At 54.4% G+C, this 16,936-nt stretch overlaps 1 protein-coding gene and 1 long non-coding RNA gene across 5 annotated transcripts in view; both read left to right on the top strand.

The window, feature by feature from the left end:
* Nucleotides 1-16,936, top strand: part of TCF20 (transcription factor 20) — a 192,519-nt gene that overhangs the window by 3,524 nt on the left and 172,059 nt on the right. The gene's annotated exons all lie outside the window — the stretch shown is intronic.
* On the top strand, nt 3,589-7,977 carry LOC111186227 (uncharacterized). Its single transcript, XR_016395065.1, has 3 exons — nt 3,589-4,488; nt 4,918-4,986; nt 5,110-7,977. It is a non-coding gene; the product is annotated as an uncharacterized LOC111186227 (long non-coding RNA).

The raw sequence follows: 16,936 nt of genomic DNA, 5'->3' as shown, positions 1-16,936 counted from the left end.
GCCTGTGTTTTCTGTTCCCCAGTACTGGCTGTCCCTCTAATTAGCCTGGTGACCTTGGGTGGGCCACTCAGCCACTCTCGGCCCTCAATTTCTGCATCTGAAAAGCACAGGGGTTGTTCTAGGAGATGATGCCACTGAGCCCCCCACCTCCAGCCCTGAGCCCCCACTCACCTCCTCCTGCCCTCTGCCAGACACCTTCCCTTGGCCACCCCTTTCCTCTTTATCCAAGCACTCATCTCTAATTGGAGGTGGTCCCCTCCCCAGCTGCCTCTCCTCCTGGCTCCCTGTGAAGTCTGCAGGGTTGGGCCCCAGGGGCCTGCCGTTCTTGGCTGGTTTTCAGGAGCAATTAGCCACAGGCCTTGGAGGTGGCCTCAGTGGGCGTGTGGCCAGGCCACTGGAAGCCAGGACTCTGCTCCGTCTGTGGCCTGCGGGGCTCCCCCAGGCCCGGGGGTCCCTATTGCCAGTGGTGGGGAGGCAGATTCCCAGGCAAAGCCATTTCCATTTCTGTACTTTATGACTCCTCGAAACCCCGAGTCTGAGTGTAAATTAGTTCTACCCTGTGCTTTTGTTGGCAACTGTCTGTTCCTTGGAAGCGAGGGGCTTTGTCAGGAAGAACAAAGCTGTTTGGTGTTTTTCTGATTTGGGGGAAGCGTGCTCCTGTGGGAGGGCTCATCGCTTCTCAGTGTCAGTTCCGAGTCCTTGGTTCTCAGACTTGCTGGTTTTGTTTTGGGTTTTTAACTCCTATGGCTTAAGAGTCACATATGTTTGTGTGTGTGTTGGCTGAGGGATTTTTTTTTTCCCTCCTTTTTGGCTTGCATAGTGTATTCCGTGGAAGCTAATTCCAGGGACTGAACTTTTCAAATCACTGCTTCAACAGCTTTTAAAAATCTGGACGTAGTTACTCCTGTCATCCATGTGTAAAGATTTAGAAAAAATTCCCAACCCGAGGGTGGGCAGCCTCAAGGATGCACAGCTCCTGGCAGCCCGCACTCGCTGGAGACCTGAGGTCAAAGCCGAAATGTCGAGCTCCTCTTGGGACGGGAGGGGGCGGGAGGAGTGTGGTCTGCTCGGTGCCAGACATCTGGATATTTAGAAAACATCTGGGTGGCTGGATTTTTCAGGTTTCTGCCTGACATTTAATATCACAAACATTGAGCCTGCCTCCCGTCGTCCCCCGCCTCCCAAACACACCCAGCCCCTTCCCTCCCCTTCCTGACGGGTAAGAAACATCCATTCTTTCCAATTCCCCAGCGTTTCCCCCCTACCGGAAATCTGATGGGCTTATGACATCATGGCTGGCTGCTGAGCGATGAAGTGGATGCCACAAAGAAATCCGACATTATCAGATGGATTCTGAAATCAGTTTCCCTCTGGCTGTAGTAACAGGCGTGGAGTCAGGAGAATATGAGCTTTGTTTAAAAAACAAAAAATAAAACTAGGACCTGACCTGTATTAAATACAATTTCTTAAAGCAAACAGACCTTTTGGACATCATCCTATTTTAATAGAAAATGCTGGGTTTTATGAAATGAAAGCGGCTAATAAATCAGTCCTGAAGCTGCATGTGAACATTTCATGTCTGTTGAGTTTTGTGTGTCCTTATTCACTAATAAAGGAGGAACTGGGAATGATTTCTCTCCCTTCGTTATTCAAATGGGATAGCTTTTTTTTTTTTTTTTTGAGCCAATAAAATTCATTGGGTAAATTGCTGGTTTATGTTTTTCTAGGAATCCATTTTTATGGCGTGACCTTGGACCTGACCCGGTCTGCAAACATTGTATTTCCCTCTGCTGGTTTTTCTGGCTGTGAAACTGTTAAGAGGATGCAGTTAAGCCTGATTTTCAGTCTCCTCTCTGCAGGGCAGGGCCGGGACCTGGTGAGCCAGGTCGATTCTTGGGATGAAAAACCACTTTGAAAGGATAAAGGAGGGGAACAGACAGTGAAGGGGCCTGTGACACGAGCCCCAGGGCAGCCTGGGAGGACGGATCCACTGTCTTCCCCATCCTCCCAAAGGGGAGCGAGGACCTCAGGAATAGCTCCAGGCTGAGGGAGCTCACCCCTGATGCAGGCTCAGGTTAGAGAAAGCTCTGGGTTCCAGGTGTTGTGCCTGCCAGGTCCCTAGTGTGGGCATGTGGAGTCTAAGGGACTGGGATTGGAGTCCTAGCTCCTCCGTGGACAAGCTGTGGGGCCCTTCACCTTGCAGCCTCTGCCCCTGGGAGTGGGCATAATGACCCCAGCTTGCCTGCTGGGAGAAACTTAGTGCTGGGTGCTCCACACGATGCCCGGCCACTTCAAAGGGCTCTGGGGTCTGTCTCAGAGCCGGGAGAGGCTGGGGGAGATTCTGGAGCTGAGTGCACTGCCTCGGTTTGTTCGTGTCCCGGCTCTGCCAGCCACCATCTGCGTGACGACATTGATCTGTGTGACGTTCTCTGTGCCTTGGTTTCCTCATTCGTCAAACCATATTAATAATTGGACAAACCTCATACACGGGGCAGTTGAGAGAACTAATGTAGTTAAGAGCTCACCAAGCGTTAGCTCTTAGTGAGACGTGCCCCTGAGCCCAGCAGGTGGGTTGCTGGGTGGGACTGTTGGGCCTGGGATGGGAGTGGGTGCGTCAAGCTGAGCACAGGTAGAGGATAATCGAGGACTGAATAGAGCACCGCTCCTCTCTCTGCACAGAACATTCCGTGGCTCCCCATTGCCTAAAGGGAATAAAGTTCCCCTCCTTAACTGGGCCCCAGGTATGTCACACTTGGGCCTCATGCACTGTTCTCTCCCCTCATTTCTCTCTTGTTCTCCCAGCTGGAGCACACCGCCTTCTCTGGACTCAGTACTAATGGGTAGGTCACATTTTCGAGAACCTGCCATCACTTTATTCTGGGTACTTTACATGGATTAACTCATTTGATCCTCACACCAACCCATGCAGGGGATATGGTTATCATTCCTATTTTAGAAGAAAAGACGAGACTTCAGGGTTTAAGTATCTTGCCTCAGGTACCAGAGCCTGGATTAGAGCCAGGGGTTGGGCTCCTGCACCATCCACTTAACCCCAGCCCCACTGGCTCCATTGGGCCTTCCCCCTCCTGTTTCCCACCTCATCCCTAAAGCCAGAGGCCCTGCCTTCTCAGAATGCCCGCCCCATCTCTGTCTGCCAAGATTCTTATGCCACCTTGGCCAAGAGGCCTTCCCAGACCACCCTCCAGCCATGTTATCCGAGGAATGCTGGCGGGGCCCATTGTGCCCCCCTCAGGATGCGGCTCTCCGTGGTTGGCCCGCGGGGCCCTGGTCCACCTTACCTACAGGTCAGGAGCTGTGCTATGGCCAGCTTTGTGTCCCTCACAAGGCACTCTCTGACGACCTACTATGTGCAAGACGTGGGGACTCATACGGCAGGTGCCCACACCCAGCCTGGTCTTCTCTCCCAAACTCCAGGCCTGTCCAACCGATGCCTTTTGCCTGCCACAGCTCCATTTGGATGGCCAGGGGGCAGCTTCACCTCAGCAGTCACAAACCGAGCTCTTGAAATTCATCTCCACAACCTTCCCCATCTCAGGTAACGGCACCTTCATTTTCCACTCAGTTCCTCCGGCCAAAAAACCTTGGGATCATCTTTGACTCCTGTCTCTCTCTCTCTTTCATAATCTCAAGCTCTCTTTCTCTCCACCCCACCCTTACCCCCCATTTACCATCAGCAAATACTGTTGGTTCTACTTCCAAAATATACCAGCAGTTTGACCCCTTCTCCACCTGAACTGCCCACCTGTATGAGTGCATCAGCCTCCTCATGGTTCTCCTGCTTCCCCCTCGGCCCCCTGGAATCCATTCTCTATGCAGCAGCCAGAGTGACCCTGTTAGAACTTAGGCCAGATCCTGCACTTCTCTGCCCAAAACCCAGCAATGGCTCCCAGTTCATTCAGGGTCAAAGCAGAGTCCTGCCTGGGGCCCCCGCTTGCTCCCTCTCTGCCCTCAGCTCCTGCCACCCCCCATCTTGCCCACTGACCTCCATCATACCATGTGTATTCCCACCTCAGGACCTTTGCACTTGCTCTTCCTTCTCCCCAGTATCTACTTCCTTCTGGTATTTACATCGATCCAATGTCACCTGCTCAGAGAGACTTTCCCTTACCTCCCCGCCCCATCCTCTCCCCACTGGGTTGTTCTTTCCCTGCTCTGTTGCTCCTCAGCAACTATTCCCATGTGACCTTATGTTATACATGTATGTGTCTGTTACTAGAACGTAACCCGCACTAGGGCAGAGCCCTGCCTGTCTTCTCACTGCTGTATCCCTGATGCTCAATAAACGTTTGTTGAATGAAAAGCTAGATGGATGGATTCCATGAAGGGACAGCAAGTACTAAACACCTGGTCTGTATCAGGTTCTGTGCTGGGTGCTGAGGCGACACATGTGAACAGGACCTCCTGTGCCACCCACAGAGCCCTAGTCTGAGGAGGGAGACAGACGCCAAGCCAGAAATCACGAAGCAGGTGGAATGGGGTGGTGTCCGGGAATGAGCTCAGAGGAGGAATTGGTCCAGTCGGTCCGAGGGAGCTTCCTGAAGGAGGGGGCATACTCAGAGCCACCTGGGAGGTGAATAGAAATTGGGCAGGGAGGAGGGTCAAGCAGACAGGTGGGCAGTGTGCTCCAGGGGCTGAGGACCGGCCTGGTGGGCAGGTAACCTCATATTAAAGTCAATAGGGGTCAGGTGGGTGGAGAGAAGGGCAAGTTTTCCAGGTTGGGGTCACCATGTGGGGAAAGGCCCCGAGGTGGGAATGAGTGTGGGCGGCGTGGCTGGCGGAGATGGACTGAGGAGGGTCTTAAGTGCTGCCTGGAGAGGCGTTAGGAGGAGCGGCAGAGCCTGGGCTGGAATCCTGGCTCTTCCCCTCCAATGGATGCATCACTTCTCTTTTCTGCAGCTCAGTTTTCCCATCAGTGGACTCCTGACTATGTGCCTTTTCTGCTGCGTGTCCTGCCTCACAGAGAGGGTGAGACTTAAACCTGGAGGGAGGGATCCAGGGTAGAGAGGAGAATGCCAGGAAGAGCATGGTGAGCAGGGGGAACAGAATATGCAAAGACATGGGGCCTTTCTTCTGGATGTGTTTCTCCAGTCACTCCCTCAGGGAGCAGCGAGGCAGGGAAGACAATGAAAGGGGCAGCCTGGCTGTCCCCAACGGAGGCCAGCCCTGGAGCATGCCTGGTTCTCCACTTGAGGGGCCACCCAACTTTGGCCTCACACTCGGCTGAGCACCACAGCCCTGAGACAGGCCTGCGAAGCTGGAGAAGCCAAGGCTCAGAGCAGAGAGGTGACTGGCAGCCACATTACCACATAGCTGGTAAGTGGCAGACAAGGGACTTGAATCCAGACCTACCTGTCCCCACTCCCTGCTGTCCTTTCGTGAGACTGAGCCACCTGTGGGTGGGTCAGGTCTCGGGGAGCCAGGATCGCACAGGTCCATCGCACAGGTGTGATGAACCTGCTCATGCCAGGCTCTGAGATTGAGTCCCATGCCCCCACCGCAGGGCTGCCGTGATCAAGGCCACTTCCTCCTTTGGGGGAGGTGAGTCAGGCCTCTGGAAACCCGCTAAGCCTCTCCCCTTGGCTGGAACTTCTCTGAAGACTCTGGAAGCTCCTGGAATATTCCAGGTTTATTGACTCCCTGGAGCCTCCCAACCACCCCTCAAACAGGGGCTGTCGTTATCCCCATTTGACAGGTCGGGAGACTGAGGCTCGGAGAGGAGCAGTTACCCAGGGGAGACACACAGGTTAAATGGGGAGGTCCTGCTGGGTTCATTCTCTGAGGCTGCTTTAGGGACAGAGGGCCTAGGCCATGTACAGCTGAGAGCTGGTGCTGGGGCCTAAAGCGGGAGTTTCACGGGGCTAATTTCAGCCTACACTAAGAACTTTCTTCCAGGTATGCCCAAGATGGACACTTTGCAGGAGTTTCAACAACCTCTGCAAGTGGAGGGAGGGGAGATTAAAGTCGTGTTGGATTGAGCAGTCCAAGTTTCTTTGACCTCTCCAAGCTTCAGTTTCCTTATCTGTGAAATGGGGATATTAATACCTAGCTGTCAGAGGCATTAGGAGTCAAGGAGCCCACAAAAGGTGCCCAGTAAGTGCCACTGTCCCCTCCTGCGGCCCCCAAGCTTCCCCTATAACAGCCAAGCTTAGAGGGTAGAGTGGCAAAGGGGCCACCTCCAACAGCCCTGTGCCTGGGGAGCAGCCCCGCAGGCCCCGCTGCCTCCCTGACATGGGGAGCTGGGGGGGTGGGTCAGGCTAGGGGTTCCAGACAGCTGCTTCCTGGTCTCATGTGTCAGCTGGGCCATGGAGTACCTTGAGTAACGGGGAGGCCCCACAATGACGTCTTTCTTTTTTTTTTCTTTTTCACTGCACCGCGCAGCTTAGTTTCCCGGACAGGGATGGAACCTGGGCCCCCTGCAGTGGAAGCGTGGAGTCCTAACCACTGGACTGCTAGGGAAGTCCCCCCGCACGATGACTTTTTGAAAAGCACAGCTTTGAGGGCAGACACAGGCCTCTTGCCAACACTGACACTGGCCTCCAGGAGGCAGGGCTCACGTTTCATCTTCGTAATAACCTCACTGCTCTAAATTGCAGCCCCACCCAGGCTTAGCCCAGAGCCTCCCTGCCCTCCAGAGCTTCCTGGCTCCCTGGTCAGGAAATGGCTCAATGCCAGGACCCAGAGAGCTGGGGAAATCTCACTCCAATGGGCTCTGTCATGGTGCTCCAGACAGTTGGTATTTATAGAGCACCTACTCTGTGCTAGAGACTTTCCTTACCTTTGCTCAAATAATTCTTGAGGTGGGCCTACCATCTCATGTCACAGGAGAGAAAGCCAAGGCTCAGGGAGAAGCAGCATCTGGGCTGAACAACATTGGAGCTGGGGTTCTATCCCCAGGGGTGAGCGTCCCCCGCATCCTGCGTCCCCCGGGCAGGGCAGTGGAAGGAGCATTGGCTTTGCAGCCCTGGAGTTTGGTGGGTGGTGGTGGGGACTCTGGGCTTTGCAGGAGGACAGATCCAGGCCCAGTCCTGACTCTGCCCTCGTGTTTTTGCACATTCTGTTCCCTCTGCTCACTATGCTCTTCCTGGCAGACTCCTCTCTACCCTGGGTCTCTCTTGGCTTAAGTCTCACCCTTTCTGTGAAGCAGGGCAGTGTAGCCAGGGATCCACAGGCTTGTTTTCAAATCCTGCCCCCGCCGAGCTTGGAAGGGAGAAGAATAAGGGACACAGCATGCAAACAGCGAACAGCACGGGCAGAGGCAAGAGGTTGTGAGTAGGCCCTTGAGAGCCGCATCAGCCGGGAGGGTGGAGCCAGGCAGAAGGGAGGAGGCCTGGGTTGGGCTGCCCTGTCACCATTCTGGGCCTTTGCCCAGGCTGCCTTCCCTGCCTGGCCTACCCTTCCCCTTCTGCTGTCCAAGCCGTCATGCCTTTAAGTCCCTGTGCAGTGGAGTTCCCTGTCCATCTCTTCCTGAGCCACCCCTCTTCACATCCTCCTTCCCCAGTGTTCCCACGGCCCCAGGTGCCACCTTGATGTGAGCAGTCGGTGTCTCAGGTCACGCAGGTTCGTGTCCTGCCTGTGCGTGGTAGGAAGGTCCTTGACTCAAATCTTGGCTCTGCCCCTCGCCCGTTGGGTGACCAGGGACAAGCTACTTCACTTCTCTGTTTTTTCCTCTGTAGGATGACAGCAGCTGCCCCCAACTCACAGGGTTCTCTAGGGGATTAAATGAGGTTGTGCTTGTAAAGCAGCAAACCACACCGCCTCCGAAAGTCAGCCGGCTGGGACATACACGTTCGTGCACGTCATTATTAGTATTTGTGAGTCTCTTGAGGGTAGGGCCTTGTGTCTGGTGTCCTGCTCACTGCAAGGCAGAAGCAGGGGGCTTGGCGATAGCTTCCAGAACAAATGGGCAGCCTGTCCTCCTGTGCAAATGTGAGATCTAATAAAACTACCAGTAACCTACATAGTTATCGTGTATTGAATGCCTACCTCGCCTTGTTTAATCCTGACTAACCTTCAACGTGGGAATTGTTAGACCCAATTGGCAGATAGTATAATTGAGGCTTAGAGAGCTTAGGCCTGAAATGCAGAGAATAAGCAGCTGAGTCGGGTTTTGCACCTGCGTCGGGCTGTGCGTTGGTTAGGACTCTCTCCTGTTATGCCCTTTGCCGGGTAGTCCAGATGCCCCCTTCTCTCCCTCCTGGGTGCCCTTCCCCATCGCCAGGCCACCCCTTGGAGTCACTGGGGTGAGGGGATGTAGACTTCGGGACCCATGGTGATCTGTCTGTTCATGGGTCCTGTACCCTGTGGCACACGCACACACATGTGCGTGCAGTGCACATACATGCGCACACATACACTTGACCTCTGTGGCCAACAAGCTCCCCTCACCGGTCTCCAGAGCCACGTCTCCGCCACGTCTCTGCAACCGCAACGGCGTGAAGTCTGTGTGAAACGTTTGAGTCGAGCTGTCACTGCTCATCGATTTGTTGGCCTCAGTCCCCAAGCTGATTTCACTGGAGATCCTGTCAGCTCATCGTGCATGGGCCCCACCACCCAGCTCACTGTCCCCAGTGCAGCGGGGGTGGCAAGGGAGGAGCCAGCACCCTCTATCCAGTCGCATCCGGCCCAGCACCAGGGAAGCCCGGGACCTCGCTGGGGGCCCTGGGCAGCTCACATGACCTCTCTGAGCTCCAGTTTCAGTGACCCCATCCACTTTGTCTACCCGGTCAGGCGAGGATTAAAGGGGGAAGAACAGGAGAATGTAAGGTGGTAACAGGGGGTGGTATTCAGGGGAGTCCCAGCTGCTGGGGTCCACCTGGACCCGCTGGGGAAGGTGCTGCATAAACCATAAGTGGTTCTGAACCAAGTGGGGCGTGGGCCAGCCCTGGATCATCTTCCCTTGAACTCAGCTCTGGGAGCCACTGGTACCTGCACCCATCCCAGCAGCCTCTGAGAGGGTGTGGGCAGCCCTCAGGCAGGGGAGGGGCTTTGGGACTCTTCAAAGTGGCCGCATGGTGGGCCAGAGCTGCCAGTGGCCAGGGGATAAAGGCAGTGATGGGGCTGGGAGGACCTGCATGGGCGTTGAGCCTAGGGCAGGCCAGCTCAGGGAGGAGAAAGCCTGGACCCTGGAGAGGTTCACTCATTCCTTCCTTCATTCTGCACGTGTTTGTTGAGCACCTCATTTGTGCCATGCAGACCCCATGCTCAGTGTTGGGTACAGGTCAGTGGACAAGACCCCTGCCCTCATGGAGATCACTTCCTGATGGAGGAACACAGACAAAAAACATAATAAGGAAGCAAAATATATTGTGGTCCAGAGTGATAAGAGCTAAGAAGAAAAATAAAACAGGGAAGGGAAACAAGGGGTGGATGGTTTTTTTTTTTTTTCATTTATAAATAAGGTGTCCAAGGAAGGTCTAATTGAGAAAGTGACATTTGAGCAAAGACGGCAAGGAGGTGAGGGGCCAAATCAGATGGCTCTCTGGGGGAAGAGTATTCCAGCCCGAAGGATCAGCCAGGGCAGTGGCCTGGAGCGGGGAGCGGGGAGCAGGGAGCGTGCCTCACACGGTCAAGGAATAGCAAGGAGGCCCGCATGGCTGGAGGGGAGTGAGGGAGGGGGAGGCAGTAGCAGATGAGCTCAGAGAGGAAATGGGGGCCAGATGGTGAGGCCTCCTGGACTCACCATTTAAAAGGATCCCTCTGGCTGCTGAGTGGAGAAGAAACTGGGGGAGGGGCAAGGGCAGCACCAGGGAGACGGATAGGAGGCTGCTGAAAATAATCTAACAGGATTTGCTGATGGATTGGATGTGGGAGAGAGAGAGGGAGAGAGAGACGGGGAGCGCATGAGCAAGCAGAGGTGTCAAGGATGGCTCCAGAGAGTTCTGGTCAAACTGCTGGAAAGGCTGGCTGAGCCCAGAGGCTCAGCAGAGACCCTAAAGGAGGCCAGGGATGCTGTGAAGGGTGGGGGGCGGCTGAGCCCCAAACAAGCAGATGCCATGGCCAAGAGGGATCTCCAGCTTGGCAGCCCCTGGTGGATTAGAAAGCTGGGGCTTTCTGTGCCCATGGGGGCTACACGGATCCCAGCCCAACCCCGGGAAGGGTCACCCTCTCTGTGCTCTGGACTGGGGGCTGGGCTTAAAGTGGTCCATGGCCGATATGAATCCTCTCCACACACCCTTCCTACCCATCTACTCATCCATCCACTTACCCACCCACCCTCTTCCCTGCCCACCCACCACCCTTCCTCCCACCCATCCACCCCACCTCAGCACCCCAACTACCCAGGTGCTGTCCCAGACACTGGGCCTGCGTCCATGAACTCAGCAGACAAATCTCTGCTCTCGTGGACTGACATCTCATGTCCAGGCCTGGAGCAACTTCACGGGGCAGAATACGACCAAAGCATAGTCTTACTTCTTTCCAGTTTAAGGTCACTCAACAAGTTTGTGACTACATGTGATCTCATTGTTGAACATTTCTAAGTCATTTCAAGCAAAGTCTCCATCACTAAAAATCTTTGGTCAGGTCATGTCACTGGTTTGGGTTCCAGGAAAGACTGACAGAATTGAGGCCTCCATGCTGCCAAGACTCAGGGAGGCAGGGATGGGGGGGTGGTCCCGAGGAGGTGGTCTTTATACCCGACACAGAGGGAGAGAGAGCATTTGGGGTGGAAGCACGGCATACCCAAAGGCACAGTGTGCATGGGGGTGAGGGGATTCTGCAAAGCCAGGTGGGCTGACCACGGAGGGTCTCATAGGCCCTGATGGATCATCTGACCTTTGTTCTGAGGGCAGTGGGAAGCCATTGAAGGTTTCTGAGCTGGGGGATGGCCCACCCTGTGCTGGCGGCACCACGGAGGACGAATGAGAAAAGGCAAATTGTTTTGAGAAGGTAGACCAGTGAGGAGGCTGTGGCCTTGATCAGTAGGGATGCTGAGACCTGACCCAGGAGGATGAGGGGTCAAGGGGGATGGATATGGCATTGGGGGTGACTGTATAGATCTGGTAAGTGGGGTGGGGGCACCACTTGCTGAGGTCCCACAATTGGCCACTTCGGATAACCTCACACCAGACGTGGTCCTACTGCAGTGCACCTAACTTGGAAATGTCCCTATCCACACCTGGCCCTCTGCACCACCAGTACCTGGCGCCATCCTGGACCCCGTCTCCCCTCCATTGGTGCCATCTCCAAGTCACTTTGATTTTGGCTCCCAGATTCTTCCCCGTGTATCCCTCCTCTGTGCCTGTACAGTCGCAGGCTGGGCCCTGCTCCTCCAGGCTTGGACTAAGGCCATGGCCTCCCCCTGGCCTTATGCCTCCAGCCTTGTACTGCTACTCCATCCCCTGCAGAACAGCCAAAGAGATCTTTCTTGAACCTGAGTCTGGCATGCCACCCTCCTCATTCTCATGGTGCCCCATTGCCCTGAGGAGAGCCCACTCCGCACAGGCCCTCCTCGGCCTGCCTGCTCCCCTCTGCAGCCCATGCTTCCCTACACGTTCAGCCTCAGACTGAACTTCTTGTTCCTGCTTCACTCGTTTGGCTAAGGTTTATTGTGCGCGTACTCCGTGCTGGCACCATGCTTGCATCGAAGGTTGGGAACTGTGTGAGAGTAGAGAGACTGGGTCACGGGGTCTGGGAACAGGTAAGGCCTTTCTAAGGACCAGACATCTGAGCTGAGATCCAGAGGATGAGCAGGAGGTGGTGAGGGGGAGAGTGTTTCGGGAAGAAGGACTAGCTGGAGCAAAAGGCCTGAGGCAGACATCAGTGGGACTCATTGGAGGAAGCAGGGCGCTGTGCACATAGCAAGGCCTCCACTACCTGGTACCCCACCTTTGTCCAAAGTTGGCAGCTTGGGAGCAGCAGGGGCCAAGCCTGGGCAGGTGGCAGGGCCAACTCCTGGGGGCCTGTGGGGTAGACTGAAGTATGGGACATTTTCTCATTTAAAAATTAGCTTCATTGAGATATTTATCATTTTTTTAAAAAAAGCTTTATTGCAATATAACTCACATACCATAAAATTCATCCTTTTAAAGTGTATAATTCGGGCTTCCCTGGTGGCGCAGTGGTTAAGAATATGCCTGCCAATGCAGGAGACACGGGTTCGAGCCCTGGTCCGGGAAGATCCCACATACCGCAGAGCAACTAAGCCCGTGCGCCACAACTACTGAGCCTGTGCCCTAGAGCCTTCGAGCCACAGCTACTGAAGCCCGCGCGCCTAGAGCCCGTGCTCCACAACGAGAGAAGCCACCACAACGAGAAGCCCGCGCACCTCAACGAAGACCCAACGCCGCCAAAAATAAATATATATATATTTTTAAGTGTATAATTCACTAGTTTTTAGCATATTTATAGAGTTGTGCACCCATCACCACTATCTAATTCTAGAACACCTTCATCATCCCCCAAAGAAACTCTGTACCCATTAGTAATCCCTCCTCATTTCTCCCTACTCCCAGGGCTGAGTAACCACTAATCTACTTTCTGTCCCTATGGATTTGCCAATTCTGGACATTTCACATAAATGGAATCAGACAATATGTGACCTTTCTTGTCTGGCCTCTTTCACTTAGCATAATTTTTTTTTTTTTAAGATTCATTCATGTTGTATCATGAATCAGTACATCATTCCTCTTTATGGCCAAATAATATTCCATTGAATGGATAGACCACATTTCCACATTTTATTCATCCATTCGTCAGACGGGTTTTTTCCTTTTGGGACCTATCGTGAATAATGCTGCTACAAACATTCCGTACAAATTGTTGTATGGATGTGTGTTTTCATTTCTCTTGAGGGGATACCTATAGGTGGAATTGCTGGGTTATATAGTAACTCTTTGTTTTTTTTTTTTTTTTAAACTTTCTGGCTGTGTCGCACGGCATGTGGGATCTTAGTTCGCGGACCAGGGATCGAACCCGTGGCCCCTGCAGTGGAAGTGCAGAGTTTTAACCACTGGACCGCCAGGGAAGTCCCTGTATAGTAACTCTTTGTTTAACCTTTCGACAAGTGGCTAGACTGTTTTGCACAGTGGCTGCACCATTTTACATTCCTACCAGCTGTGTATGAGGGTCCCAGTTTCTCCACATCCTCTCAGCAAGACTTGTTATTGCCTGTCTTTTGACTTCAGCCATCCCAGTGAGTGAGAAATGGTATCTCATTGTGGTTCTGGCTAATGACTGATGACGTTGGGCACCTTTTCATGTGCTTCTTGGCCATTTACACATCTTCTTTAGAGAATGTCCATATTCCTTGCCCATTTCAAAATTGGGTTATTTGTCCTTTTATTGTTTTTTGTTTGTTTGTTTTGTTTGTTTGTTTTTTGGCTGTGCCACGCGGCTTGCAGGATCTTAGTTCCCCAGCCAGGGACTGAACCCAGACCACGTGAGTGAAAGTGCCGAGTCCAGACCACTGGACCGACAGGGAATTCCTGTCCTTTTATTATTGGGTTGTAAGAGGTCTTTATATTTCTGGATACAAATCCCTCATCAGGGAAAAGGAGTTGGGACACCAGGCTGAGGAGCCAGGCCCTGGGCTTCCCTGAGCTCCGCACTCCCAGTCCCGGCTGCCGTCTCCGAGGTCTCAGAGAGGGACTCCGGCATCACCTTCCGCCTCCAGCTCCCTCGCGTCCACTGCCTTGACCCACTTGAGACACCGCACGATGAACACTTCACAGGAACTATGGTGTCTCCGCCCACCGGGGCCCGGGCCCAGCAGCTGGTTTTCATATCAAGGAGAAGGGAAAACGCCAATCCTTTCAGAGGTGACCGTAGAGAAGCTGCCACCTGTTCCACGCCCTCTGCAACACAGCCACAATCTCAGCTGTGACAGATCGGCTGCCTCTGCACCCCAGAGGTCAAGCCCGTAGCCTGCCCGGGCACCCGCCTGACGGGCAGGCAGCAGGGGCAAGACACAGGCTTGTCTGCGGGAGGGACGCCTGCCAGGGCAGCCACAGGCCCCTCGGGCCAGGCCCTCCCTCTCCCTGCTTATTTAAACTTTCCTGAACCTTCCACAGTTTGTAAGCTGAGCTCCTATAACTTTGAGAATCAAGGCAAATGGTAAAAAAAACAAAACCCAACCACGGCTGCTGGCTGACTTGGCTCAGACGTTGGGGAGTTCTTTTTCGGTGGCTGCCTGGAGCTGGGCGCTGGGCTGAAAACACAGGAGCAGTGCTGGCTGGGCCTGTCATGTGGGGGTCTCACCTCCCTCTACAACCATCTGGTCTGGGGTGTTTGGCCAGCCAGCAGCCCCCAGCCTCGTGCCATTGCTTGTGACTCAGTGTGTATCGGGGGGAAGTGGGGGTGGGGAGGGAGGTTGGCTCCGGACCACTGCAAAGCTGCTGCCCTCAGGGGCACAAGGTACAAAGAGGGAAAGGGGCCTGACAATTCAAGGAGAGGGGTCCCAGGCACAGCTGAGGCCTGAGGTGCAGCCTCCGGAAGCTAGGGAGGGATCTACAGGTGGGAGAGTTCTGAACTGTCCTTCAAGGAGGGTTAGGATGTCAAAAAGGCAGTAAAGGCATTCAGGCAGAGGACAGCAAGCACGAAGGCCTGGCACACTGGGGAACTAACTGGTCGGGGCTGTTATCTCGGGGGTGGACAGAAGCAGGTGAAAAGCCAGATGAGGCTGCCTGTCCCTGGGCCCCTGGTGCCTCGCCATGGGCCCACCTGCCCCGCGAAGCTCCTAAGCGCTAAGGAACCCTCCTGTCCCCATCCCTAACTTTTGCCCCACCCCTCAGTCTGGTTCCCAGACCTCTCCCCTCCAGCCCTGCTGGCTGCTCTCCCAGACAGCGTTTTTCTTCTTTGCAGGATTGGGCCTCGGGCTTGCTCCTCGCTCCCGCAGCGCCCCAGCTGGGCCTGCCACCCACCACCTGCTACCCGCCCACGCGGAACCCCCTCTGCCCCTGCTGGCGTCGGCTCTGGGCCCTGAGGCCCCTCTGCTTGCTGATGGCTGATTACACAGCAGCCGGTGGGCTTGGGAGCCAGAGCGAGAGATTTATTGTGGGTTTTAGGGGGCGTTTAGGAGCCGATGTGATAATGTCTGTGAACGCACTTTGTAAACTGTAACGGGGGAGTGCCATGCACACGTGAGGGGACTGTGGCTGGGGAGGGGGTGGTAGCCCAGCCCCCAAATGACATCCTGGGACTCAGCCTGGAAACCCCTCCAGTTCCGGGGGTGGAGAAGCCCTGCCGGGCTCTAGGGCAGGAGTCCCAGGCTGCATCTGCTGGAACGGGGCCTTCCTGAGCCTGTGGGCCCGTCTGTGTCACCAGGCAGCTCTGAAATGAGTTGTGAGCCAGAAAGTTGCCTGGGTCCCTCCCTCACCCAAGAGGCCCAGTTGCACTGCAGTGACAGTGACATGCTTCCTGACTGCAGAGTGGCTAGGACTCTGGCCCCCCGACCCCCGCTGTGGGGGACTGAGCTAACAAAGGGGCAGCAGCTGGACTGGGTTGTCTTCTGGGAAGGGGAGCTCTGCCATCCCACCCATCTGGCTAAATGTTATCATCTGATTTTCTAGTAGCAAATGTTTGTTGAGCACCTACTATGTGCTTGGCTCTGACTCAGATATGACAAGGATCAAGACAGACAAAAATTTCTGTCCTCACAGAGCTTATATGGAGGGAGGGCAAAGACAGACAGACCATCCACAGGAGAATAAAGATGATTTAAAATACTGATCGTTACTACAGAGACAGTAAAAGATGGGACAATCGGGAAGTACTGAAGTTAGGGGGTCAGGAAAGGCCTCTGTAAGGGTCCCTCGCCCCTCTGTCCAGGTTTCTGGACAGGACCGCCTCCAGGACAATCCTGGACCCTGAGGGACTCAGCTAGTCCTCCCTCCCCACTGCCTGTCACTGCTACCAAGGCCTCTAGGCTGGGCAGCCTTGGGGCTCCCCGGCCTGTGGTCAAGGGACTGTCCTGGGTCCTTGAGCTTGGGACTGGCTGCCCTTACTAATCTTGAGAGTAACGAGCAGTGAGCTAATGCTGTCTACGTGTTCCTGGTGCCAGGCGCTGTTCTAAACATTGGACCTGAGTTGTCTAATTTAATCTACAGCACCACCAGATGGTGTGGGAACTGTCATTAATATTCCTATTTTAAAGACAAGGAAACTGAGGCCCAGCAAGTTTGTGTAACTTGCCTAAGACCACACAGCTGGTTCAGTAGAGCTAGGATGTGAACCCTCCAGGGCCCATGCTTTTCACTATTGCTGGTCAAGGTCATAAGCCTTGAACCTTATGACTGCCAGGCTGTGCTGAGTGGTTCTACACGCACTGTCCCACATCAGCCTCATTACAGTCTCTGAAGTCAGTTGATCGTCTTATGATCTGCTCCTACACTTTTTACAGAGAAGGAAACTGAGGCCCCAAGTGGGTGAGTCACAGCTGAGAGGTTGGGAAGTCAGGATTCAAACTCAGACCAGCTCAGGGGGTATAGATCAGGGGTAGAGCATTTGACAGCGAACTCAGAGCAACTCACCTCAGAACCTAAGCACTTAACCTCCTGACTCTCCCTCCTCCTTGTCTGCTGTCGTGTTTGTGCCCCCGAAAGCCCATAGAGGCTGGGTTGTTCCCCCATGTTGCAGATGGGCACACCAAAGCCCAGGAAGGTGTTTTTGACTTGTTCAGGGTTGCTGGCTGTTGAGCCAGGCCTGCTTCCTGGCCCCGCACTGAAAGGGCACCTGGTTGGGCCACTGTGGCCAGGGGGTGGTTGAGGAGATGGGGACAGGGTTCTGAGACGTTGGCTCAGGTGTGCAAGGCTCTGCGAGGGAGGCCTGCCCAGAACCAGCGCTGGGATCGAGGTGCCTGCATCTCCTCCATTACAGACCAGTCCCACCTCCTAGACTTAGCTTTGGATACAGCCCTGAGGGGGTCTCAATTTGCTATGGGGCAGGGACACTCTGGAGGGCCACAGAGGCTCCTGGCTTA

Source organism: Delphinapterus leucas, chromosome 11 (genome assembly GCF_059928025.1).
Source record: "Delphinapterus leucas isolate spDelLeu-1000000601 "Yukka" chromosome 11, BTC_Dleu_Yukka2, whole genome shotgun sequence".
Lineage (NCBI taxonomy): Eukaryota > Metazoa > Chordata > Mammalia > Artiodactyla > Monodontidae > Delphinapterus > Delphinapterus leucas.
Note: the sequence above shows the minus strand (reverse complement) of the source record. Positions and strands in the feature narration are given on the sequence as shown.